This window comes from Salmo salar, chromosome 09 (assembly GCF_965601325.2).
Source record: "Salmo salar chromosome 09, fSalSal1, whole genome shotgun sequence".
Taxonomy (NCBI): Eukaryota; Metazoa; Chordata; class Actinopteri; order Salmoniformes; family Salmonidae; genus Salmo; species Salmo salar.
In genome coordinates, this window is record NC_138299.1 from 128932250 (window position 1) to 128957825 (window position 25576).

General features: G+C 44.3%; 1 long non-coding RNA gene across 2 annotated transcripts in view; it reads left to right on the plus strand.

Annotated features, from left to right (window-relative positions):
* The window catches only part of LOC123744727 (uncharacterized), a 94475-nt gene that overhangs the window by 36658 nt on the left and 32241 nt on the right, over positions 1 to 25576 (plus strand). For both annotated transcript variants that reach the window (XR_006771153.2, XR_006771154.2), the window contains exon 3: positions 21571 to 21616. This is a non-coding gene — a long non-coding RNA (uncharacterized LOC123744727). The remainder of the gene's footprint in view (positions 1 to 21570; positions 21617 to 25576) is intronic.

The window sequence follows — 25576 nt, forward strand, 5'->3', positions numbered from 1 at the left end:
TAGTGGAGCAGTCCTTGGAGCTCGCCACCCTGCTGGAATGTACCTTGAACGGTCTACTGAGATGGTAAACAAACACAGTGAAGGGTCTGGGCCTCCTCCCTCAGTGTCTCCTGTCTTCCTTTCAGCTCTGTTCAGCTGCTGCAGCTATTCCCTCTCTGTGGTCATCAGCCTATGAATACAACAGCTGCCACTGACAGCCTTCCCATGGCACATGTATAGACACACACACGAGCACATGCATGCGTGCACTCTCGCACACATGCATGCACAGAAAATACACACTTGCGTATGCACATTCACTCTCACGCACACAAGCACATGCATAGACTTAGGCATGCATGCACGCACAGAAGAACTTGCACGCACGCTTGCACACACACACACGCATGCACACGCACACACTTGCACACACACAGACACACACAAACACAGACATGCACACAGACAGACACATACACTATATATACAAAAGTATGTGGACACCCCTTCAAATGAATGGATTCGGCTGACAGGTGTATAAAATCGTGCACACAGCCAAACATTGGCTGTCGAATGGCCTTACTGAAGGGCTCAGTGACTTTCAATGTGGCAACGTCATAGGATGCCACCTTTCCAACAAGTCAGTTTGTCAAATTTCTGCCCTGCTAGAGTTGCCCCGGTCAACTGTAAATGCTGTTATTGTGAAGTGGAAACGTCTAGAACAGGGTTTTTCTTATCCGCTGTTGGTTTTATTTGGCCCCCCAAGTTTTCTGAGCAAAAAATACAATAAAAAAAAGTTGGACATAAAATCAGCTCCAAGTGATTTTAATTTAATAAATCTGTTCCCAAGTATTCCCACACATAATAAAGAGACACATGATCAAATAAAATAAAATTGTATTTGTCACATGCACCGAATACAACAAGTGTAGACCTTACCGTGAAATGGTTACTTACAAGCCCTTAACCAACAACGCAGTTCAAGAAATAGAGTTAAGAAAATATTTACTAAATAAACTAAAGTAAAACATAAAATAAAAACAACAAAATAACAATAACTAGGCTATATACAGGGGGTACCGGTACCGAGTCGATGTGTGGAGGTACAGGTTAGTCGAGGTCATTTGTACATGTAGGTAGGGGTAAAGTGACTGACTATGCATAGATAATAAACAGCGAGTAACAGCAGTGTAAAAACTTGGCGTAGAAGCTGGTAAGGAGCCTTTTGGGCCTAGACATGGCGCTCCGGTACCGCTTGCCGTGTGGTAGCAGAGAGAACAGTCTATGACTTGGGTGACTGGAGTCTTTCACAATTTTTTGGTCCTTCCTCTGACACCGCCTAGTATATAGGTCCTGGATGGCAGGAAGCTTGGCCCATGTGATGTACTGGGCTGTAGGCACTACCCTCTGTAGCGCCTTACTGTCGGATGCAGAGCAGTTGCCGTACCAGGCGGTGATGCAATCGGTCAGAATGCTCTCAATGGTGCAGCTGTAGAACTTTTTTAGGATCTGGGGACCCATGCCAAATCTTTTCAGTCTCCTGAGGGGGAACAGGTGTTGTCGTGCCCTCTTCACGACTGTCTTGGTGTGTTTGGACCATGATAGTTTGTTGGTGATGTGGACACCATGGAACTTGAAACTCTCGACCTGCTCCACTACAGCCCCGTTGATGTGAATGGGGGCGTGTTCGACCCTCCTTTTCCTGTAGTCCACGATAATCTCCTTTGTCTTGCTCATGTTGAGGGAGAGGTTGTTGTCCTGGCACCACACTGCCAGGTCTCTGACCTCCTTCCAAAAGGCTGTCTCATCGTTGTCAGTGATCAGGCCTACAGTACCATAGTTTTTACATTTTATTTAAAATATAACCTTTATTTAAGTAGGCAAGTCAGATTTTTACCTTGTCAGCTCGGGGATTTGATCCAGAAACCTTGCGGTTACTGGCCCAATGCTCTAACCACTAGGCTACCTACCACCTTGTGTCATTGGCAAACTTAATGATGGTGTTGGAGTCGTGCTTGGCCACTCAGTCGCGGGTGAACAGGGAGTACAGGAGGGGACTAAGCACGGACCCCTGAGGGGCCCCCGTGTTGAGGATTAGTGTGGCATATGTGTTGTTGCCTACCCTTACTACCTGGGGGCAGCCCGTCAGGAAGTCCAGGATCCAGTTGCAGAGGGAGGTGTTTAGTCCCAGGTTCCTTAGCTTAGTGATGAGCTTTGTGGGCGCTATGGTGTTGAACGCCGAGTTGTAGTCAACGAATAGCATTCTCACATAGGTGTTCCTTTTGTCCAAGTGGGAAAGGCCACTGTTGAATGCGATTGAGATTGTGTCATCTGTGGATCTGTTGGGGCAGTATGCGAATTGGAGTGGGTCTAGGGTTTCCGGGATGATGGTGTTGATGTGAGCCATGACCAGCCTTTCAAAGCACTTCATGGCTACCGACGTGAGTGCTATGGGGCGGTAGTCATTTAAGCAGGTTAACTTCGTATACAAATGTAAGCAAGGTTTGAAATTATGATGTTTTAGTCAATCATTATATCTGCTTGGGCTTCTTGCGGTCAATTTGCAGTCTACAAATTATTAGTAATTATGTTCCGGCCCCCCGACCATCCGCAGCTAAATCTAGTTGATGATCCCTGGTCTAGGAGAAACAATGGCTCAGCTGTGAAGTGGTACAGTAGGCCACACAAACTCATAGAACTGGACCCCTGAGTGCTGAAGCACGTAAAAATCGTCTGTCCTCGGTTGCAACACTCACTTCCGAGTTCCAAACTGCCTCTGGAAGCAACGACAGCACAAGAACTGTTCGTCGGGAGCTTCATGAAATGGGTTTCCATGGCCGAGCAGGCGCACACAAGCCTAAGATCACCATGCGCAATGCCAAGCATCGTTGGGTTGGAGTGGTGTAAAGCTCACCGCCATTGGAGCAGTGGTAGCGTGTTCTCTGGAGTAATGAATCACGCTTCACTATCTGGCTGTCCGACGGACAAATCTGGGTTCGATGGATACCAGGAGAACGCTACCTACCCCAATGCATAGTGCCAACTGTAAAGTTTGGTGGAGGAGGAGTAATGATCTTGGGCTGTTTTTCATGTTTCAGGCTAGGCCCTTTAGTTCTAGTAAAGGGAAATCTTAACGCTACAGCATACAATGACATTCTAGATGATTCTGTGTTTCCAACTTTGTGGCAACAGTTTGGGGAATGCCCTTTCCTGTTTCAGTATGACAATGCCCTCATGCACAAATCGAGGTCCATACAGAAATGGCTTTTCGAGATTGTTGTGGAAGAACTTGACTGGCCTGCACAGAGCTCTGACCTCAACCCCAATGAACACCTTTGGGATGAATTGGAACACCAACTGCGAGCCAAGCCTAATCCCCCAACATCAGTGCCCGTCCTCACTAATGCTCGTGTGGCTGAATGGAAGCAATGTACCAACATCTAGTGGAAAGCCTTCCCAGAAGAGTGGAGGCTGTTATAGCAGCAAAGGGGGGGACCAACTCCATATTAATACCCATGATTTTGGAATGAGATGTTCGACGAACAAGTGTCCACATACTTTGGGTTGTGTTGTGTATGTCAATTACCATACCAAACCACAAGAACCGTATAATGATAGTCCTCATTACGTGGATGTTATTTGTGAGCAATAACACAATCCCTGTACCAACACACAATACTAACACCAGCAGAGTTTGCCTGCTGCCCCTGACAGCAGCAGCTGGACCAGTCCTATACAGTGAGGGAAAAAAGTATTTGATCCCTTGCTGATTTTGTACGTTTGCCCACTTGACAAAGAAATGATCAGTCTATAATTTTAATGGTAGGTTTATTTGAACAGTGAGAGACATAATAACAACAAAAAATCCAGAAAAACGCATGTCAAAAATTGACTTGCATTTTAATGAGGGAAATAGGTATTTGACCCCCTCGCAATCAGAAAGATTTCTGGCTCCCAGGTGTCTTTTATACAGGTAACGAGCTGAGACTAGGAGCACACTCTTAAAGGGAGTGCTCCTAATCTAAGCTTGTTACCTGTATAAAAGACACCTGTCCACAGAAGCAATCAATCAATCAGATTCCAAACTCTCCACCATGGCCAAGACCAAAGAGCTCTCCAAGGATGTCAGGGACAAGCTTGTAGACCTACACAAGGCTGGAATGGGCTACAAGACCGTCACCAAGCAGCTTGGTGAGAAGGTGACAACAGTTGGTGCGATTATTCGCAAATGGAAGAAACACAAAAGAACTGTCAATCTCCCTCGGCCTGGGGCTCCATGCAAGATCTCACCTCGTGGAGTTGCAATGATCATGAGAACGGTGCGGAATCAGCCCAGAACTACACGGGAGGATCTTGTCAATGATCTCAAGGCAGCTGGGACCATTGTCACCAAGAAAACAATTGGTATCATACTACGCCGTGAAGGACTGAAATCCTGCAGAGCCTGCAAGGTCCCCCTGCTCAAGAAAGCACATATACATGCCCGTCTGAAGTTTGCCAATGAACATCTGAATGATTCAGAGGACAACTGGGTGAAAGTGTTGTGGTCAGATGAGACCAAAATTGAGCTCTTTGGCATCAACTCAACTCGCCGTGTTTGGAGGAGGAGGAATGCTGCCTATGACCCCAAGAAAACCATCCCCACCGTCAAACATGGAGGTGTAAACATTATGCTTTGGGGGTGTTTTTCTGCTAAGGGGACAGGACAACTTCACCGCATCAAAGGGACGATGGACGGGGCCATGTACCGTCAAATCTTGGGTGAGAACCTCCTTCCCTCAGCCAGGGCATTGAAAATGGTTCGTGGATGGGTATTCCAGCATGACAATGACCCAAAACACACGGCCAAGGCAACAAAGGAGTGGCTCAAGAAGAAGCACAAGGTCCTGGATTGGCCTAGCCAGTCTCCAGACCTTAATCCAATAGAAAATCTGTGGAGGGAGCTGAAGGTTCGAGTTGCCAAACATCAGCCTCGAAACCTTAATGACTTGGAGAAGATCTGCAAAGAGGAGTGGGACAAAATCCCTCCTGAGATGTGTGCAAACCTGGTGGCCAACTACAAGAAATGTCTGACCTCTGTGATTACCAACAAGGGTTTTGCCACCAAGTACTAAGTCATGTTTTGCAGAGGGGTCAAATACTTATTTCCCTCATTAAAATGCAAATCATTTTATAACATTTTTTACATGCGTTTTTCTGGATTTTTTTGTTGTTATTCTGTCTCTCACTGTTCAGATAAAACTACCATAAAAATTATAGACTGATCATTTCTTTGTCAGTGGGCAAATGTACAAAATCATCAGGGGATCAAATACTTTTTTCCCTCACTGTACCTTTAGTATTCATAATTTAAAATGCAGTCTGTTTATTGTTTTTGGCATCTCCCACTAACCAGCCTCAAGTACATGTTGTATACAACACTTGCAACCACAGACATCCATTACAATTCTTTGTAAATGAACAATGGATTGAGCAGATGAACGCTTGAAAGGCTTTGACTGAGTGAGCGTGGCAAACAATCCCAGGCATTAACCTGGTGCGGAGGAGGAGTCATTGCAAGGTTAAAGCCCAGCAGCACGTCGTAGAAGAGAGAGAAGTGGGATAAAGACCTGGTGCCAGGAATACATTTTGATGATGGCGGGAAAGGCCAAGTGCCTCTAGCAAATTGCTTTGGGGTTACAGAGATAATGCTGAAAGCTTTAAGCTGAGGGGTTTTCAGTCTGGGGCCTAGAGCCACTGTTTACTGCAGCTCATGGCTACCGCAGCTGCTAGAGAGAGAGAGAGACAGAGAGAGAGATGGCATCTTGGATGTTGTCCCTGATCCAAGGCAAGATGGGCGACGTGGGTTGTAGGATACGTCAGACCAGCCTGGCATACGTTGTCTGTACCCGACAACACACCACTAGAGCTGATGTGGGATTTGGGGGTGGGGTGTTTTGAAGAGGAAGGGGTTGGGTGTGTGCGTGCCCCTGTGCGTGTGTGTCCATCACTAATGTGTATGTGTGTGTCCACGTGTATGCGCGTGTTTGTGTGTAGAAATGCCATGCCCAACGCAGCGCTGCTGGCTCCAGAAGGTTAGCCATACCCAACGCAGCAGGAGCTGCCAGTACTGAGCTGTCTGGCACTTCTGCAGGGCATTGATTAAGTGGCACACAACAGCACAGCACAGCGCTACTGCCTCACCTGCCATTAGCTGAGCCAGTGCCAATACCCACGCATGAGTCAGGGAATATTGGCGTGGTTCGAGACAGACTATCAGCCAATAAGAGCTGACTGTGTTTTGTGTCAGAGAGAGAAAGAGGGTGGAAGAGAGAGGGGGGGAGTGAGGGAATGAGAGTGAGAGAAAGAGAGAGAGGAGGAGAGAGAATGAAAAGAGAGGAAGAGAGAAAGGGAATTAGAGAGAGCCTTTGAAATGGTGTCAGAGAGGAGCTGGTTACAGGGAGACATGGATCTCAAATCAAATTTTATTTGTCACATGCGCCGAATACAACAGGTGTAGACCTTACAGTGAAATGCTTCCTTTACAAGCCCCTAACCAACAACGCAGTTGTAAGAAAAATACCTAAAAAAAATACGAAATAAAAGTAACAAATAATTAAAGAGCTGCAGCAAAATAACAATAGCGAGGCTATATACATGGGGTACCGGTACAGAGTCGAGGTAATTGAGGTAATATGTACATGCAGGCAGAGTTATTAAAGTGACTATGCATAGATGATAATAACAGAGAGTAGCAGCAGCGTTGTTTGGAGATTAAATGTACGATGGCACATTTTGAATATTTTCCAGAGGCTTTAATGAACCTGGCAAAGTGAAAATGTGTTATTGAAACCTAATGAGAGAAGTTAAGCACCAAACTTTTAATGCATAACTTTTGTGAATAGTTACCGCTGATATGGCGGCGAACCTCTGCAAAGCAGCAATATCTAGGCTCCAACAATAGATAATTAAACAAAGAAGAAACAACTATGATTAGAACTCATGGTTTTATTGGCATTAACATACAACTCTACTGAAACAGAGCAGTTCTGAGCATGTTTCAGATGAAGGATTTTACTATGGGAACAGCTGTTGACTTGTCAGTTTAAAAAGGGCTCAATGTAATAGTCTACTGTATCTGTTCCACCTCATAGCAACCGTCTAGCTCGGCACTCTCTCTTCTGGCATGGCATGGTGCTGTGCATTACCAGGCCTCCATAGCAAGACCACCAGCGCAGTTCCCTGTGTGTGTGTGTGTGTGTGTGTGTGTGTGTGTGTGTGTGTGTGTGTGTGTGTGTGTGTGTGTGTGTGTGTGTGTGTGTGTGTGTGTGTGTGTGTGTGTGTGTGTGTGTGTGTTCAAGTGCCTGGGCAGTCAGGGAGTCTGATAATCTGTCATTACCCAATAAGAGCTGGGGGACTTCCATTGCCTCTTAAAACAAGAATGTCTGCATTTTTCTTTTTGATAGAGGATGTGGTTGTCAATTCTACTCAAAATCCTAATACCCAATACAGTCATTGTTTCATTGGTTTATGTTGCAAACTACTTGGTATGCTGTGGTCAGAGAAACACTATTAATCCAGATAATAATGGCAAAGAGTGTGGCATGTCTAGCGTCTACATCACTTACCAAAGGTTTGATGTTTGTCATGAGTGAATCAGAATTTAAGGAAAGAAATAGTAGAGACCATGACCTGAAACATTGTAGACACTGGTAGTGTAACGTTAGGTAGACCAGGGGTTCTGAAACTTTTGGGAACCAGGGAACCCTTTTGTGATAGCAAATTCATCAGGGAACCCCTTATAATCAGAACACAACTCAAGTGAGATAAAAATAGCATACAAGGAGTTCTACTATGACTTTGGCAGTGCGTGGCCGGATGAACCAAGTCTTGGACCCTGGGAAGGAACATGTTAAAGGCCCGCCTCTTGGCATCGGAGAGAAATGTTGCAGGTTTCAAGCGATTTTTTTTTTTTTTCAATTCTACAAATTTTATCATGGGGCAGAGATACTTTTTGTTGTTACAGCTTTAAAGCAAATATCCTGCCATTTGTTTTTAAATTGCCATGAGGCAGAGATAAAGAAATACAGTTTTAAAGCTTAAATTACATTGCATTGATGTTATTATTATTTTTAACTGGACTATAAGAATTATTGAGTTGAACAATTTATTATTGGTGGAGTACTGTGGAAGTCAATATCCCTATGAACCTCCCAGGGCAATGTGGGCTCCTGAGTGGTGCAGTGGTCTAAGGCACTGCATCTCAGTGCAAAAGGTGACAGTCCCTGGTTCAAATCCAGACTGTGCCACATCTGGCTGTAATTGGGTGGGTTAGGGCGGTGCATAATTGGTCTAGGTTTGGCCGGGGTAGGCAGTCTTTGTGAATAAGAATTTGTTCTTAACTAACTTGCCTAGTTAAGTAAAAAAATATATATGTAGCTCCTTTAACATTAATAAGTTGTATTGTATTACAACCTCAAAACTTGTTCCACGATACCTTTGCCAAAATTTGTTGAATCTATTGTTGTTAGTAATATTCATTAAAACATATATGTAATTCATATATATGTAATTCATATATATATACTGACCACGGACCCCCTGCAGTACCTCCCCAAGGGGTCCGCGGACCCTTCTTTGAGAACCTGTGAAGTAAGCCATGCCTGTAAACTGTAATTCAGTTGAGTCCAAAGATGCGGACACCCCATAGGCTGTTGCCCATTGTGACATACAGTGCATTCGGAAAGTATTCAGACCCCTTGACCCTTTCCATATGCATTTTTAATTTTTTTGCTCAAATGTATAAAAACCTGTTTTCGCTATGTCAATATGAGGTATTGTATGTAGATTGATGAGGATTATACTTTTTTTAAATCCATTTTAGAATAAGGCTGTAACGTAACAAAATGTGGAAAAAGTTAAATGGTCTGAATACTTTCCGAATGCACTGTACTGTAGCTACAGTACACTGCTCTGAGACCCCGCACAGCCTGACCCCGTACATCCCCAAAATCCCCAACCAGTACGCGTCTTCTATTCATTTGAATGGGGTGAAGGTTGGAGAAATTGCAGCGAAAAGTATGAAAGCCAACGGTCCGATATTCTAGAATAGTGCTGTGCAGATGCGTACACGTTCTTGGAATCTAATAAATGCTTAAGGCCGACCCGGGATTCAATCCCCAACAACAATGACACTTTGTGCTAATGAAGCTAGCATTCTAACCATTACCCTACCAAAACCATGGTCATGGTTGGTGAGGACAAAATACCAGGTGTTAGCTAACATGCTAAACACTACCGCACCGTTCCTAACACACACAGCTAACTTCTTCCCATCTGCTAAACTAGTTGATCAAACAGAATTATCAACCCGTTATTGATAGCAGTAACCTTGATTTCCTCTGTATGTACTGAAGAATAGCTTGTATTCATTATTCAACTCTGTTAGCTCACTGAGCTCAAGCCTAGGCATTCGTTCGGGGAGCGAACAACAAGTCTCAGACAAGGTTACTCAACACACTACCGTGGCTTACCGAATCACCTTCATTATTACACTCATACTAGTTTTCACCTCTCTGAAATTGGAATTCGACTTCGCGGAATGATGCAAGCCTTTGTCTCCCCACATTGTACGGGGAGTACGATCGTACCCGGTAGTGGAACATTAGGATTTTCCAACTGCTGATTAGTCGCGGCCCTCCATGTCTCTTAATTTTCTCATCGCCCCTTGAGTTTGAAGAATTCTCTCATCCAGCCTTTGATCTTATCTATTCCCTCCCTCTCTCCCTCTCCTGACCTCACCACCCCTCCCTTCTTCTCCCTTTCCCTCTCTCTACCTCTCCTCCCCTCCTCTCTCCACAGACCGAGCCTGCCTGCCAGAGCATTATAAACTAGAATTCTGCTGGATCCTCTCAGGATGTGACCTGCACTTCTTTATGAAAGGATTTTCCATTATGTCCTGTAGCCTTGTGTCTGTGTCTGTGTCGTGTGTGTGTGTGTGTGTGTGTGTGTGTGTGTGTGTGTGTGTGTGTGTGTGTGTGTGTGTGTGTGTGTGTGTGTGTGTGTGTGTGTGTGTGTGTGTGTGTGTGTGTGTGTGTGTGTGTGTGTGTGTGTGTGTGTGTTCATGATAAGATACTGACACAACCCGCTGAAACACATCCCTGTATGAAACATTAGAACCACATACAGTGTGTGGTACAGTGTTAGAACTCGCTTCCATTTATACAGTACAGAAAAAACACCGGATACAGTACCTTCGAAAAGTATTCAGACCCCTTAACATTTTCCACATTGTTACATTACAGCCTTATTCTAAAATAGATTTAAAAAAACAGAAATACCTTATTTACATAAGTATTCAGACCCTTTGCAATGAGACTTGAAATTGAGCTCAGCTGCATCCTGTTTCCATTGATCATCCTTGAGATGTTTCTACAACTTGATTGGAGTCCACCTGTGGTAAATTTAACTGATTAGACATCAAATCAAATCAAATTTATTTTTATATAGCCCTTCGTACATCAGCTGATATTCTCAAAGTGCTGTACAGAAACCCAGCCTAAAACCCCAAACAGCAAGCAAAGCATGTGAAAGAAGCACGGTGGCTAGGAAAAACTCCCTAGGAAAAACTCCCTAGAAAGGCCAAAAACCTAGGAAGAAACCTAGAGAGGAACCAGGCTATGAGGGGTGGCCAGTCATGATTTGGAATGGCACACACCTGTCTAAATAAGGTCCCACAGTTGACAGTGCATGTCAGAGCAAAAACCAAGCCATGAGGTCGAAGAAATTGTCCGTAGAGCTCCGAGACAGGATTGTGTCGAAGCACAGATCTGGGGAAGGGTACCAAAACATTTCTGCAGCATTGAAGGTCCCCAAGAACACAGTGGCCATTTGGAACCACCAAGACTCTTTCTAGAGCTGGCTGCCCGGCCAAACTGAGCAATCGGGGGAGAAGGGCCTTGGTCAGGGAGGTGACCAAGTACCTGATGGTCACTCTGACAGAGCTCCAGAGATCCTCTGTGGAGATGGGAGAACCTTCAGAAGGACAACCATCTCTGCAGCTCTCAACCAATCAGGCCTTTATGGTAGAATGGCCAGATGGAAGCCACTCCTCAGTAAAAGGCACATAACAGCCCACTTGGAGTTTGCCAAAAGGCACCTAAAGGACTCTGACCATGAGAAACAAGATTCTCTGGTCTGATAAAACCAAGATTGAACTCTTTGGCCTGAATGCCAAGCGTCACTATCATTTCTGGAGGAAACTTGGCACCATCCCTACGGTGAAGCATGGTGGTGGCAGCATCATGCTGTGGGGATGTTTTTCAGGGGCAGGGACTATGAGACTAGTCAAGCTCGGGGGAAAAAAGAATGGAGCAAAATACAAAGAGATCCTTGATGAAAACCTGCTCCAGAGCGCTCAGGACCTCAGACTGGGGCGAAGGTTCACCTTCCAACAGAACAACGACCCTAAGCACACAGCCAAGACAACGCACAAGTGTTTTCAGGACAAGTCTCTGAATGTCCTTGAGTGGCCCAGCCAGAGCTAACATCTCTGGAGAGACCTGAAATTAGCTGTGCAGAGACGCTCCCCATCCAACTTGATGGAGAGCTTGAGAGGATCTGCAGAGAAGAATGGGAGAAACTCCCCAAATACAGTGTCGAGCTTGTAGTGTCATACCCAAGAAGACTCGAGGCTGTAATCGTTGCCAAAGGTGCTTCAACAAAGCACTGAGTAAAGGGTCTGAATACTTATGTAAATGTGATATTTCAGTTTTTATTTGTATTTTTTGCAAAAAAATCTAGAAACCTTTTTTTGCTTTGTCATTATGGGTTATTGTGTGTAGATTGATGAGGAAAAAATACTATTTAATCGATTTTAGAATAAGTATGTAACGTATAAAAAATGTGTAAAAAGTCAAGGGGTCTGAATTCTTTCTGAATGCACTGTAACGGTACGATAATCCTGACCAAGAACTAGCATGAAACATTATATTGAAGAAAACCGATATTCACACACACACACACACACACACACACACACACACACACACACACACACACACACACACACACACACACACACACACACAGTGGGAGCAGGTTGTAACAGCCCCTGGCAGGTCCTGTGCCTCGACCCTGCTGCTCTAGTTGGGAGCGGTGAGGTTGCTGCAGAAGAAACAATGGAGCTCTTTGTGCTGTCGGCTCTCTGGCTCTGAGAGAGAGCTGCAAAATGTCTCCCCCAGATGAAACTGCATATTGTTTCCCAGTGAGAGCTGCTCAGTTTTCTCCGTCTGTCCCCCTGGACACCACTCATACCCCCCAGGCCACAGCACTGCCTCTTCCTGGCTGCTCTGCTTTCTGTCAGACCCACTGGCCTTCCCTTCGTCTGCTGCTGCTCTGCTGCTGCCCTGCACCACTTATGTTATACTGTAAATACCACACACGCACACACACACATATGCACACACTTAAACATTTCAGTCCATATGCATTCACACATGCACACACACACATACAAATGCATGCACATACACACACATGCATGCATGAAAACTTATACTGTACATGCTCACACATGTACACACGCACAAACACACACACATACACGTGCGCATCATCAGCAATCCCTCAAGGTTTTTTAGGTGGCTTGATTGTTGTGGGTCCAGCCGATTCTGGAGTCTCAGACCTGTCCACAGACGCTGCAAGTGAGTTTTAGAGGGGAGGGGAATGAGTTTCTTGGCGGGTTGGTCTGTGCGTTTTTGTCGTTTTTTCAATGGCCGGTGTGGTGCAGGTGTCCTCATAACCCCTAAGAGTCTAAGCCTTTGACCATCTTAATACCAATATATTTAGCATACATGGATTAATAACTGGGGTCATTTTGACCCCAATAAAAAATTATTGGAAAAAGCAACAATCATAAAGCAATATCAACTTCATTCCTAGCAAAACATCATTAGACATGTAAATAATGTTATACAGAATAAATAATTACCAACACAGACTGTTATTTTTGCACAATTACAGATAATTAGCATTTTCTGTCAAACAAAAATTATTGTGCGCTTTTTTCTAAATAAAAAGTAAATGTACTTTTTTGTCATACTTTTGTTGTTAAATACAACTGCCATTTAAAGGGGCAGTACACAAAAATTTGAAATATACTTAATTTTATTGACAAAAAGTGATTCATCCATTGAGCCTGAGAGACAATGAACAAAAATATGCATTCGTTTTTGTTATTTACTTACCCCACAGCCAGCATTAGCATTGCTGCTCGTGAAACAATGGGAGTGGTAGAGCCAGGATCCATCAAAAAGCTTGCCCAAATCCTCATTCACTTCAAACCAAATGTTTTAGCAACCCAAATACCATAACAAGTTTCAAATATAGAATATTGAAGGGTATATAGGAATTCCCACAAAAGTCCATACTAATACAGAAACACGAAACAATTATTTTTGATTTATTAAGAACACGTTTATTGACAAAGTCATGAAAAATTTGAAGAATTGAATTAACCACCTTTGGGCTATGATCAAAATGACCCCATTCGGTAGTTTGAGGGTTAAACAGACGGATTTTGCTGAGGATTTTTGTATTATGCTAATTAGATTCCCTCACTGACGTGGACATCGACCTGAAGTTGTTTGGGCAGCCTTGAGTCAGCATGCAGACACAGTATCCTGTCCATTGGAGTGCCCGATGATTTAGGATTCTTTGCTGGGGATGTTTGCGTGGGTCAGGATGCTGACGTTGGTCCGTCAATCCTCCCATCTGATGCTCAGTATTTCCCTCTAGAACTATTCATGCTGGTGCTCCAGTTTTTTAAGGTACCTTCTGTAGGACACACACACACACACACACACACACACACACACACACACACACACCATGTTTTGTGACATATTGTACTGAATGTAATCATAGTTCCTATTTACGCCCTCTGTGTTACATGTAGAAAGGAGAATCACACTTTGAGCTAGTTTGCTGTTTTCAAGGGTTGACTTCATGTAAACAATGACAAAAGAGAAAAGGTTGCTACTTTGGTAGAACTGTGCTGGTTTTAGACCTTTTACATCAGTTTCAATCAGACAAGTTCCACCTCAACTCTAATATACTGAACAAAAATTAAAAAAAACACAACATGCAACATTTTCTATATTTTTACTGAGTTACAGTTCATATAAGGAAATAAGGACATTTTTATAAATTCATCAGGCCCTAATCTATGGATTTCACATGACTGGGCAGGGGTGCAGCCATGGGTGCAGCCATGGGTCCTCCCACCGTGGAGCCAGTGCCAGCCAATCAGAATGAGTTTTTCACCACATAGGGCTTTATTACAGACAGAAATACTCTTTAGCCCCCCCCCCCCCCCCCCCCTCCCCAGACGATCCCGCAGGTGAAGAAACCGGATGTGGCGTCCTGGGCTGGCGTAGTTACATCTGGTCTGCGGTTGTGAGGTTGGACGTTCTACCAAATTCTCTAAACAACATTGGAGACAGCTTATGGTAGAGAAATAGAACCACATTACACTGTGAGATCCGGTGTTGGAGGGATTTCTATTGCATTTTGTCCACTTTTTATACATTTTGTTGTTGTCAAACGTGGACCACACTGCTTGTCATCAATGTAGACTCAGAGTAAGTGAGGAAAATAATGTCCTTCTCAGGGCAAGTATGAGCCTCATCATTTCATACCACTTCTATGTTCTTTTTCCTTGGAGTAGCATAAATAACACCCTATTATTTTGCTTTGCTTATGGGCCATGTACACTTGCCAGTGGTTATATTCAAGATAGGGAGAGAATCTGTGCGCTTCGGCCTAACGGCTCTGTAAGATCAGCTCCGAACCTCGCTAATCACTTTATACGCTGTACTTTTTTATGTGTGAAGAGTGAAGACTCCAAAGTAGCTCTTTCCACGAAATCCAGTTTCAACTCTGACTGTATTCTGTTTGTACTGGGTTTGACAGCTTCATTTGTGAAGTGTCTCAATTAAGGGGAATATTTCTCCCGACATATCTGCATAGCCAAGCTGTCTCTGTAGCACATAAAATCCTGGGCTTAAGGAAGTCATCACACACCTTTCAGAGTCTGCAAAGAGACGCCAGCTAAAAATAGCCAGACAGAACCCCAACGCTGGTTATTGCTCGTCGTCGCCCCCAGACAGTTGTATTTGCATATCTTTTATGTGTTTTTTCCTCCTTTTTTAACAGTTTTGATTCCCTGCCTTGAGCAGAGCAAGCCTGTCGTATAGGGATCCTCTGGGGGGAGGGGGGGGGGGGTTGAAAAGCAGTCGACAGTTGGGTAATTAAAGATTTGCGAAAGCCGAGCCTTTGCTTTTTTCCCTCCCTGTATTTCCTTTCAGCTCTCTTTTGGAAAGTGTAACGGTTCTGTCTGGGTTTATCAGAGGGATGGTATATTGAGTCCAGAGAGCTAGCCATCTGGTCCTGCCGCCACCACTCCCTTTCTCTGCAGCTACAGTAGTAATGTGACGGTGAGAACCCGGTGGCTTCTCAACTCTCCCCAACACCAACGCCCTCTCACAGCTCAGTGTCAAGAAAAACTGAGGATCAGCTAGCAACACAGCTAGCCTTTTAGTCTGGCTGATCAACGGCCCTGTCAGACTCTGTCCAACTGCCTCACGTGGACAAGTGTTTTTCAGACTTCTACAGTGCAACGGTATCATGTAATATGGAGAGAATATTTGAAGTAAGGTTAGTCTGACAATGAAGCTTCCTCAAGTAAAGAGAAACAGCGAATGACTAGGCTTGGATGGATATGTAGCATAATACATAGTACTACAGCTGTATGTTTGTTGTACAGCCAACAGCAATTAAGATGTCTGTCAGTTTTAAACATCGCTGCTAGCAAACACTACAGTTTGTCAGCTCTGAGAGATTTTGCCAGGACTTCTCGCTAGACATATCTTTAGTGCTTACTTCAAGGTCGTAGCACATGTTACTCAGTATCTGTTACAAATATTGAATTATATCCACTCGTATTTTAGGGATTTAAGCAAGTCATATCCAAATAAAGGAGAAATTGAATTATTGAAGCGGTTGCTCTTGCCTTCTCCAGCTGGAAGACTTGAAACTTAAAATAACAACAAAAGGTGGTACTGCTCCTCTTGGTTAATCTCGTGCGCAAGTAAATCTGCCATTAATACGTAACTCCTCTGAAAAGGATCTAAATGTGATTAAATGCAGATTATGAAAACATTATGGAAACTCACTGACTAAGCACTGCTCTTTTCTGAGATTCAGAAACTGACCATTTTCATGATTATTATTATTAGTGGGCTCTAGCTGTCCTTGAGGACTTGTGTCCTTTGGATAAAAAGATGGAGAATGCGCATCACAGTGCCAGCTTTTACCATGTGGCATTGTTGAATTTATGCAGCATTTCTTTGTGAAGCTACATATTTTCTATGAAAATAAATGTTCATTCCGATTGTGCTTGCACCCACTCAGCCTTGGCCATCGGGATTCAACATGATTAACCAATTATTGCTTTGCTATCATGCTCAGTTTGACGCTGACCACCCGAAATTCGGATTGAGAAGTGTAACCAGTAATTAAGAGAAGCAACAGAGCAGAAAGTATTTGTCTCCGTTTGGAATTTACAATGTGTGTCTGCACTAGAGTGACAGGATTATTATGCTGAACCAAATATGGGATTTTCTTTACATAAAATCCCTACCAAGAAATCGGCAACCCATTTTCCATATATTTTCATTCTTGTTGAAGTGTAGCTCCAGGGGGATATTGGGTTGGCCTGTGCAGAGTTTTATGAGATCTGTTGGTTACTGTTTGGAATGTGCTACTGGATTCTTTTCATGGTTGTGTGTTTGTTATTGCCCACTATGTTTTTCATTGGCCATCAAATGGAGGGCACAAAGATGAGTTGTTTCATGCGTGCTGCTGTTCCACAGTTTCCCATATCGTAGTTGTTGGCATCGTCATAAATTACAACCATTTTAGCAAATGTCACTGAACATATTGTTTGGGAGTTTATTGCAAGTGTTTATGATGCATTTAAGTGGTGTAAGAATAATCAGAAACTTTTATTTTTTCGACTTGGAAAAACAATATGAACGGCCCTCCAAGCGCAATGACCCTCCACATTTTCACATTTTCTAACCTTAATAATGTAGCTATTTAGCTAGTTTAACTATATTGTCAATGTTAGCAAGCTAATTTATGATTGGCAACATTAGCTTGCTCAGCTTCTGCTCATACTGTAATGGCTAGCTATCTCATTACACCGACCAAGCAATTTATGATTTCACCAACTAGAAAATGAGATTCAGAGTAACATTTGAATGCAGCATTACATGCTAGCTTCTCTTCCCTCTTCTATGGAACAGACCGTGACAATGACCCTGTTATACCATACCGTATCTCTAACATTGTCCATCCATAGTAAGATCTCTGAGTTTTTCAGAGGGGCTATCAGACGGGCATTCTTTTAGACTTGCTCAAGCAGTCTGTCCCCGCAGGCAGGGAGGTGGTGCTGAGCGGAGCTCTCTGTGGTCAGCCAGTAAGTCAGTCATCCATCCATTCAGCCAGTCGGTCAGTCAGCCAGTCAGTCAATCAGTGGAATAGTCGGGTAGCCAGCCAGTAAGTCAGTCATCCAACCAGTCAGTCAGTCAGTCATCTAGCCAAGTACTAAACAGCCAGCCAGTCAGTCAGTGGAGTAGTTGGGCACCCAGCGAGCTGGGGAGCTTGGGCGCCAGTTGAACAGTCAGTCACTGGCACAGATCCACTTGTCCCATCGCTGTTGCCCAGGGGAAAACACTCAGTAGCTTTTTATGCTTTATCAGCATGGTGCTGCCTACTGCCTGCTGGAGGTCTCTTAAAACAGATACACAAATAAATGGAGTGTATGGAAATAGCTGTCCTCTCATCTGGAGCCAAGCTGTCCCATCACGCTGATCAAGGTCATTGTCTTTAATGAGACAGGGGGCTGTGATGGCCTCCTCCACTCAACTTTTGTTGAAGTCCGCAAATGTTGCTTTTTAAGCTTTTTCCAAAATAGATCAAACACATTATTGGAGGTTAAAACAGTATCAAATGGGAATAATGTATTTCAGTGTATTTTTGTGTCATTTTCTCTTCAGAACTCTTTGTACATTAAGCGGTCACAGTCCCTTTCTCATAGACATGACTGACCCCAATTTCCATCTGGGTTGGGACTGAACATGTTGCTGTGTACTTAGATAGATCATGTCCTAACCCCCTCTGTGTGTCACTTCTTAAACATTTTAGGTGGCCATTAAAAGCCTTCTGTAGTGCTATAGTGTGTACAGTGCATTCGGAAACTATTAAGACCCCTTGACTTTTTCCACATATTGTTAAGTTACAGCCTTATTCTAAAATGGATTAAATACTTTTTTTCTCTCATCAATCTACACACAATACCCCATTATGACAAAGCAAAAACAGGTTTTTTGAAATTTTTGCAAATGTATTAAAAATGAAAACTTGCTTTGTTGAAGCACCTTTGTCAGCGATTACAGCCTCGAGTCTTCTTGGGTATGATGCTACAAGCTTGGCACACCTTTATTTGGGGAGTTTCTCCCATTCTTCTCTGCAGATCCTGTCAAGCTCTAACATAAAGGCTGATTGGTGGAGTACTGCAGAGATGGTTGTCCTTCTGGAAGGTTCTCCCATCTCCACAGAGGAACTCTGGAGCTCTGTCAGAGTGACCATTGGGTTCTTGGTCACCTCCCTGACCAAGGCCCTTCTCCCCCGATTGATTGGTTTGGCCGGCGGCCAGCTCTAGGAAGAGTCTTGGTGGTTCCAAACTTCTTCCATTTAAGAATGATGGAGGCCACTGTGTTCTTGGGGACCTTTAATGTTGCAGAAATGTTTTGGTACCCTTCCCCAGATCTGTCTCGGAGCTCAATAGACAATTCCTTTGACCTCATGGCTTGGTTTTTGCTCTGACATGCACTGTCAACTGTGGGACCTTATATAGACAGGTGTGTGCCTTTCCAAATCATGTCCAATCAATTGAATTGACCACAGGTGGACTCCAATCACTCCAATCTCAAGGATGATCAAAGGAGCTCAGTTTCGAGGTATTATTTGTTTTATTTTTTATTTAGTGCAAAAATGACAAAAAAATGTTTTTGCTTTGTCATTATGGGGTATTGTGTGTAGATTGATGAGGAAAATGTTATTTAATCAATTTTAGAATAAGGCTGTAACATAACAAAATGTGGAAAAAGTGAAGGGGTCTGAATACTTTCCAAATGCACTGTATACGTGGTTGTGTTGGAATGATAGCGATGGTGATGTTTCAGACCACTTTTTGTGTTACTAATCTACATTAGGTAACACTCTGGTTGAGGGTACCTTACATAAGGACTTAATAACACATCCATAAGCAGTAAAGCATATGCCATCAACCAAACTGCTAGGGAGCAAGGATAGCTACCAGCCAAGATTGGAGACAAAGCTAGAGATGAACACCAACATTAGTGAACATAATCCTATACCATGCATTTGGATCATCGGAGAACTACAATTTACCATACCATACCATACATTCTGCCATTTCCCTGGGGTACAGTCTTTTTCCTTGTCTCTACTTTGGTTGCTCTTTCGATGGCTTCCCGCCATGCTGTCACAGGATTATGTGTAGAACCCAGAGCCTAGCCGACCACAGTATTATGTGTAGAACCCAGAGCCTAGCAGACTACAGGATTATGTGTAGAACCCAGAGCCTAGCCGACCACAGGATTATGTGTAGAACCCAGAGCCTAGCAGACTACAGGATTATGTGTAGAACCCAGAGCCTAGCTGACCACAGGATTATGTGTAGAACCCAGAGCCTAGCAGACCACAGGATTATGTGTAGAACCCAGAGCCTAGCAGACCACAGGATTATGTGTAGAACCCAGAGCCTATCCGACCACAGGATTATGTGTAGAACCCAGAGCCTAGCAGACCACAGGATTATGTGTAGAACCCAGAGCCTAGCAGACCACAGGATTATGTGTAGAACCCAGAGCCTAGCAGACTACAGGATTATGTGTAGAACCCAGAGCCTAGCCAACCTCGGGAATATGTGTAGAACCCAGAGCCTAGCAGACCACAAGATAATGTGTAGAACCCAGAACCTAGCAGACCACAAGATAATGTGTAGAACCCAGAACCTAGCAGACCACAGGATTATGTGTAGAACCCAGAACCTAGCAGACCTCACAGGCCTATGTGTAGAGCCCAGAGCCTAGCCAATCTGGAACAGACGATACTCTCTTGGTACTTCATGCATTGAGGATAATTAGTTGGGTTTTATTATGTGCGGAGGTCACAGGCTGAGTATGTGAAGTAGCCTACGTCAAAAGAAAGAGTCAACGCAAGTCTGTTAAGCGAGTCTGTTAAGAGCTTTTGATTGCGCTACTAGTGCTGCATACAATTGACCACCGAAGGCTCTCCTGGTGTCATGTGATCAAGTGCATTTCCAAGACTAAGTGGGAGTTTGTCATTTCACTGTCATTTCAGGAAAATTCCTGAAATATCCTCTGTCGTGCGATATTACATGGAGGAAGTGTTACTTGAATTCTTCTTTGCTTGTGGTTTTCGATATGCTATTAATTTGCATTAATGCAAATGAGCAGTGGGAAATGTTATTGTCGCTATACTGTACTCCCCTCCATTAGCCAAACGAGTCAACAACCTGCTCAGCTATACCGCTGCAGCATGGTCACATGGTCTATCGCTAATGGTATACACAGCGCTGTAGGGTCACGTGGTCCATCGCTAATGGTATACACAGCGCTGTAGGGTCATCGCTAATGGTATACACAGCGCTGTAGGGTCACGTGGTCCATCGCTAATGGTATACACAGCGCTGTAGGGTCACGTGGTCCATCGCTAATGGTATACACAGCGCTGTAGGGTCACGTGGTCCATCGCTAATGGTATACACAGCGCTGTAGGGTCACGTGGTCCATCGCTAATGGTATACACAGCGCTGTAGGGTCACGTGGTCCATCGCTAATGGTATACACAGCGCTGTAGGGTCACGTGGTCCATCGCTAATGTTATACACAGCGCTGTAGGGTCACGTGGTCCATCGCTAATGGTATACACAGCGCTGTAGGGTCACGTGGTCCATCGCTAATGGTATACACAGCGCTGTAGGGTCACGTGGTCCATCGCTAATGGTATACACAGCGCTGTAGGGTCACGTGGTCCATCGCTAATGGTATACACAGCGCTGTAGGGTCACGTGGTCCATCGCTAATGTTATACACAGCGCTGTAGGGTCACGTGGTCCATCGCTAATGTTATACACAGCGCTGTAGGGTCACGTGGTCCATCGCTAATGGTATACACAGCGCTGTAGGGTCACGTGGTCCATCGCTAATGGTATACACAGCGCTGTAGGGTCACGTGGTCCATCGCTAATGGTATACACAGCGCTGTAGGGTCACGTGGGTTGATATGATGATATGGTACTGTACATTATTTCATCTATTTTCTGGAACCTTTTCCGTTATATGCTTTGGCCCATATACTATAGAGAAAATGTTCTATTTAATTCTGTTCTTTGGCCTGTTTCACCTGATCTGACCAGACCTTTGTTTCCATTTGCAGATGCTGTGGACTGAGGAGAGACTGAGAGAGAGACGAGTGGAGGCAGGTCAGTGCATGTTCTCTCTGATCCCACTGTTTGAGTGCCCTTTGTGAGGATGCCCATTTCATCATTTTGTTCCGGTATATGATAATATGGCTAGGATCATGATATCTAGGTCTACTCTGAAACTCTCCGTGTCTTTGTTTTCCCTACTTTGATTCATACTCAGTAATTATTCTGTCGACCTGACCCTACTCTATCAAAATGTGATTTCCGACTGTGCATACGATGAATTGTAAAGTTACGTGAGGTTTTATCGGAAATACTGTATGTCAGCAATTGAAATGACTAGGTAAAGGTATTTATTATAATCAGCTGTGGGTCACCTGTTTAGCATGACCAAATATTACTGAAGAGCTGAAAGTCATTCATCTCTCTAGTCACTTCCATTGACATGCAAAACCCAAGTCTCCAGTCCAAACCCTTCTCAAACCCGTCCAATGCCTGTCCACAAGGATGTCTCTAGTCCTTTTGTATATCGATTGAGGACACAATCCTCTCCTTTCTCTCTTTCTCTCTTTCCAGCGCTCTCATCCTTTGAAACCACTGGTACTGACCTTGAGAAAGGTTCCACCTCCAAAAGAAGAGGAGAGACAAGAGAGAGCGTCAGAGACAGAGAGAGACAGAGAGACAGAGAGAGACAGAGAGACACAGAGAGACACAGAGAGAGACAAGAGAGAGACAAGAGAGAGAGAGAGTCAGAGACAGTCAGAGTCAGAGAGAGACAGAGAGAGACGAGACAGAGAGAGAGAGTCAGAGACAGTCAGAGTCAGAGAGAGACAGAGAGACAGAGAGAGACGAGACAGAGAGAGAGAGTCAGAGACAGTCAGAGTCAGAGAGAGCAAGAGAGAGAGAGAGAGACGAGAGAGTCAGACAGAGACAGAGCGAGACAGACAGAGACAGAGAGAGAGAAGGGGAGAGAGTTATGTGAAGCCCCACTGCAATAGAGGAGGTCACAGCACAAATACATGGCTGGCTCAGCATTCTGGTAGCAGCCTGTTTAGCTTGGCCTGGTCTGGCCTGGCCTGGCCTCGTTTAGCCTGAGAAGATGCTCCTGTGAACACAAAGACCCCCTTGGATGCCCTCTTGAGGGTACACACTGCCCTCTTCTCTCTGTCTCTCTGCCCCCCAGAGCTGCATCGGGGGCCGTTTTAATAATCTCACTCACTGTGTGGTCGCTGGCTGATCAGAGCCCATGAAGAGGTATTGTGGGATTGAGGAGCCCTCGAAACGACGAGAGCTCAACATAGTATGCGGAAGCCAAAATCTTATCTACATTTAAGCGCAATGATGTCAAAAGCTGATGTAGTATAATGTCTTACAAAGTGTTACAGCTCTTATGGAATCATCCTTGCTTTTTTTCCCGTCAACCTGTGTGGGTATTCAACCTTCGAAATCTTTATTGATTCAGACAATGGGCACGTTGGGGAAAAAAATATCCATGCGCTTCCTAAATTCCAAACACTTTCTGCAGGACATTCAGTACTGCTTGAAAGAGTGAGTGGGAGTGAGTGAGTTTACAATAGTACCTACTGAGGGCCGTTGGCACCACTTGACCAGTATATGTGTGTGTGTGTGTGTGTGTGTGTGTGTGTGTGTGTGTGTGTGTGTGTGTGTGTGTGTGTGTGTGTGTGTGTGTGTGTGTGTGTGTGTGTGTGTGTGTGTGTTGCTCTGGTCTGGTACAAAGGCTCCTTACCTCATGGCATTGGCATTCCCTGAGAGAATGAGCAGGAACACACTGGGGGTATTCATAGGGCCCGTCCCCACGGGAAGGAGCCAGGCTTGAGTATTAGCCCCTATTAAAAAACAAAGCTAGTCCAGCAGGGGCCTGGCACGATGGAAAGACACAGAGAATGGGAGGGAGAGAAGAAGTGAGAGGGGTATATGGGTTCTGGTCAAAGTATCATCAGCCTTTTGACAGAGACAGAGGAAGGGAGAGGAAGGGAGGGGTATTATATGTTTCATGTATTTATTTAACCTTTATTTAACTAGGCAAGTCAGTTAAGAACAAATTCTTATTTACAAAGACGGCCTACCTCGGCCAAACCCTAACAACGCTGGGCCAATTGTGCACCACCTAATGGGACTCCCAATCACAGCCGGTTGTGATACAGCCTGGAATTGAGCCAGGGTCTGTATTGACACCTCTAGCTGGGATGCAGTGCCTTAGACCGCTGCACCACTCAGGAGCCATTGAAAAAAGAGAAAAAAAATAAATAATAACATTTACAAATATGGTTCAGGTCTAAGTGTCGTCAGTCTTTTGAACCACTCTCTCATCATACTGTGTACTGTAGATATGTCAGGAAGGCTCACAGAACATGTTCATGTGATTATTATCAACGCACAACCCCATAACTGACTGTGTGGGCAGCATCTGGTCTAGTACCAAAACAAATGCAATTTTCAGTATCAATTAAGTTTTGTAATTTTTCAAAAGCTATCATATACCCACCGCCACTATTGTTTTAAAGAACAGCTTTTATTTTTCTGAGAAAGGGGTCTCTAGAGGTTGAGAGTTGGAGGTCTTTAAAACCGTACTGTAGTTTGTGTGAAGATGACAGAGCTCTGTTTTCATGTGTGATGGAATACAATTTAGAGACCTTGTCCTTTTAGCGGAATCCCCCAGGCTCTTCTAATCGGAAAACGTTCCCTTCGACAATTAATGGGAAACATGTGTTTTGAGGGAAGCCAGCAAACTCTCTCCCAAGTTCGACTCTCAGTAGCAAGAGAAATCCGGACCATCGCCATAAGCCTACAGTATATGATGACGAGAGTTAGGGTGAATATTTCCAAATCCCGACACTCACTGCATACACTCTTAGAAGAAAAGGTGGTATCTAGAACCTAAAACGGTTCTTCGGCTATCCCCATAATAGAACCCTTTTGGGTTCCCTAACCCTAATCCTTTCCACAGAGGGTTCTACATGGAACCCAAAAGAGTTCTACCTGGAATCAAAAAGGATTCTCCTATGGGGACAGACAAATAACCCTTTTGGAGCCCTTTTTTCTAAGAGTGTACAGACACACAGTATCTCTACAGTTGCAGAGAGTGATTGAGATTAACCTAGCTGACACCCCCTGATTTTCTGGGCAGATACGCTATCCTCTACCCCACAGGAGGCTGGTGAGGGGAGGACGGTCATAATGATGGATGGAATAAATGGAACGGTATTAAAAAACATAAAAACCATGTGTTTGATGCGTTTGATACCATTCCATTAATTCCGTTCCAGCCATTACTATAAGCCCAACCTCCCGAATGAAGATGCCACCAGCTGCATGCGTGTGTACGTGTGTGTGCATGCCTGTGTTCATCATTCCTAATGGTAAGGTTTAAGTGAAAATCCCAGTGGTGCCTCCAGCCCTGCCTACCTTAGGATCCCACTAGCTCTACTGTTGGCTGCTGCTGTCTTAGAGGTCCTGGAAGTGATTCACAGAAGAGAAATGATGGGCCTCCTCCAGATCTTGAGGAGAGAGAGGAAGTTGTGGGCTCCCCACAGCAGGTGCAGACCTTCAGGTCACACATTCATTACTCAGTAATGGCTCTCCTAGCCCCAGCCATAGCAGAGGCTGAGGGTCTCAAATTACACATTACATATACAATCAAAATATGCACAAAATGAAATGACATCAAAACTCTATAGTCTTTCTCAACCCAGGCCTCACACTTTGGATGTTTATTTATAATCATGTGTTTTTTGTTCCAAAATTGTTTTGTTCATTTTGTAGAGGGGATACCCACACAAAATGCAAGTAAGGATGTTAGCTAGCAAGTTTTCAGTGTTTGAAACCGGTCTGGGAGAGTCTTAGTTTATAGGCTTATGGTTGTCAATCAAAGGAAAGTAAGGACTATGGACTCAACAGAGGACAAGGCCATTGTCATGAGTGAAGGAGAGGAGCGGGGGGGGGGGGCTTGGCTATGTCTCACATCAGTACTATCAACTACCAGAGCCACACCTATAT